This window comes from Corythoichthys intestinalis, chromosome 2 (genome assembly GCF_030265065.1).
Source record: "Corythoichthys intestinalis isolate RoL2023-P3 chromosome 2, ASM3026506v1, whole genome shotgun sequence".
Taxonomy (NCBI): Eukaryota; Metazoa; Chordata; class Actinopteri; order Syngnathiformes; family Syngnathidae; genus Corythoichthys; species Corythoichthys intestinalis.
The window spans coordinates 41,673,465-41,676,427 of NC_080396.1; positions in this window are offsets into that span (position 1 = coordinate 41,673,465).

Here is a 2,963-nt window from a genome sequence, read left to right on the forward strand (position 1 = left end):
TACTGGTCAACTTATTTTCCTACCCCCACCGTGGGTTACAAGCTAAAAGACGCCAAAATGAGTCTTTTCCTCAAGGTGTCCCGGCTTTCTCTTAGAAGGTGAGTAGCTCGGTCGTTTGGCCTTGGAGGAGGCTATGGAGCTGGAGGATGAGCCTTTTTTCAGCGAGTCAGATTTCTCAGAGTGTGGTGCAAATCTGTTCTCCAGTAACATCCTTACATCTTTAGACAATTTGGTCTTAGCTGTTGTTATAGCGTTGTTCCATGATTACTTTCTCCTCGACACTAAAGTTGAAGAGGCATTCTTCTTCACTTCTTCACTCTTCTTCTTCTTGCTTGATGGTAATGCAAGCCGTTTGGTGTTGCTCCTCCATGTTGACAGAATCCGGAGAGCTGGCTCGGGCATCTGGTTGTGACGCCTCCTGGACACCTCCTTGAAGATATGTTCTGCGAACATCTCAGTGAAAGAAGGCTCCCAGGATGACCCATGACCAGTGTTGTTAATCTTACTGAAAAAAAGTAATTAATTATAGTTACAAATTACTTCTCCCAAAAAGTAATTGCGTTACTAACTCAATTACCTGAATGTAAGAGTAATTAGTTACTTGGCAAAGTAATTGGTGATAATTACTTTTTTTTTTTTCCTCCCAAAAAAAAAAAAACAACAACAAAAACAAACAAAAAAAAAAACATTGGCCACACTATATGAAGTTTTTTGTGGAGGTTTTTGGTACAATTGGCCCGAGCCCAATTCTTTACCCTAATTTACCCTTTACCCTGAATCAACTGTTAAAAGTTGTTAAAATTGCTCCCATTATTGCATTAGTTCCCTTCTCTCTACTTTCGACATATGAAAGTTTCAAAACTGTTTCATCATTTAAAGATAGATTCAAGTCAAGATTTTGCCGATTCAGAAGTATTTTAGATAAAAAGTTACTTAGGTTCGCGAGGAAGGTTCTCTACAACAGAGCCGTCCTAAAAAGCCTACTGCTTTAAGATGGCGGCTGTCATTTTGCATCTAGTTATATCTATATACAGTACATGTGATATCTACCATATCTACCATAACATGCGGGCGTAGTTTGTCGGCTATCGGCTACAACATGTATTATTGGAGCTACCTAGCATCGCGTTTGCTCGGCGTTACAACTTTCTTGCCTCCTCCCCGCTCCTGCTCTGCTCTGTCGTCTCGGTGAGTCCGTCTCCCTCAGACTTTTCGACCAATATAGTGACGCATGCCTTTCCGTCCTCAGTAACGGTAACGGCGTTGCCAAGATGAGAAAAGTAATTAATTAGATTACCCACTACTGAAAAAAATAACGCCGTTAGTAACGCCGTTATATTGTAACGCCGTTATTAACAACACTGCCCGTGACACTCTGGAGGGACTGGTTTATGTCTCCAGGCTGGCCTTGGATTGCCTCAGGATCCTTTTGGAGGAGCTGGATGAAGTCACAGGGGAGAAGAAAGCCGGGGATTCCTTGCTGAAGCTATTGTGGATAACGGATTGGATGGATGGGACTTTATATGGGTACTGGGCGGACAGTACAAAGGCAAATTATAAGGTTACTTGCCAGGTTTCTGTATTTAAATCTTGGAAAAAGTTGTACGCAAATTTTTCTGAAGGATAAGATTAAGAGTGATACCTTTGAGCATTAAATACAAACATTTATGTAACATGAGGATACAAAGCTACAGGGGATCGTCAACTTACATTTGATGAGCAGAAAATACTACAAAGGGTCCACTGAACCCTTTGGTATTGTTAACTAACCTGAGTCCATTGGAATGCAGTCATTTTTCTTTCAAGTAGCTTCCCAAAGGATTTGAAAATCAAAAGAGCCAAAGTATCTTGCTCACTACAGGGTGACCCAAAAAAAGTTTACACTGCCATAATACAATTTAAATGCCATGTTTATTCATCTTAGAATTAGAATTTAATCACAAATTATACATTATTGTAAAGAACATGTACAGTACACTCTATTTTTCAATGTGTTCCTTAAGTGTCACAACAGCCTCCAGGCGCCTGCGGAACGCTTGACAGGTCTTCTTTATGTAGGATGCTGTCATCTTTTCCCAAGATCTAACAATGGACCTCTCCAAGGCTGCCACAGAAGTTTGTGGCTTCTTACAGGCACTGTCCTCCACAGTTGCCCATATGCTATAATCCAGGGGATTGAGATCTGGACTCTGGGGTGGCCACATATCACCTTGTCAATCAGCTTTTTGGTCCGCACAGATCGGCACTTCCAGACCCAGGTTTTCGTGAGGCTGTTCCAGTATCTTTCAGCTTCTTTTTAACTTTGTAGACTGCACATCTGGATATTCTCAGATTCGCTGCAATCTCAGTAGGTGTCAGACCGGCACGCAGCAATTCAGGTACAGCTAAAGTTTTCTTCATTTTCAGCAGAAGCACAGGAATTGTAGAGACGAGAGATTACCAGCTGCATTGAGTGACCTTAATGAATCACTTAAGCATGACAACCTATTTAGATATGTTTCAATGGCTTTTAAACAAGCAGTCAACTGAGTGTAAACTTTTTTTTGGGTCACCCTGTAAAGTGTTATTATAAACATGGTTATTCAAAAAGAATGACCTGATGTCATGACCCATTCCTTCGGTTTTCGAGGATACTCATGACATTGGTTGGCAAAGCAGTTTACTTTTGTGTTCATAACTTGTGAGCCATCACCTTGAATGGTAACATTATTTAAGTAATTGGTAAGAAACCAGTTTTGGTGTTTCTGAGCAACATGAATGGGACTTAACTGTCATAGTTTAACAGTCTACGATAATTTGGAAGAAATTATACCTCAGTGTCAAGTTCAATGTTATCCAAATCAATTACTAACCAGGGTTAATGGCACACTGTTGTTCCTTGGGGTGGGCATACTGATCCTCAAGGGCCAAAGTGGGCAGTGGCGGTCCTGGCTACTTTTGCGCCCTGGGCGAACCACCCCATC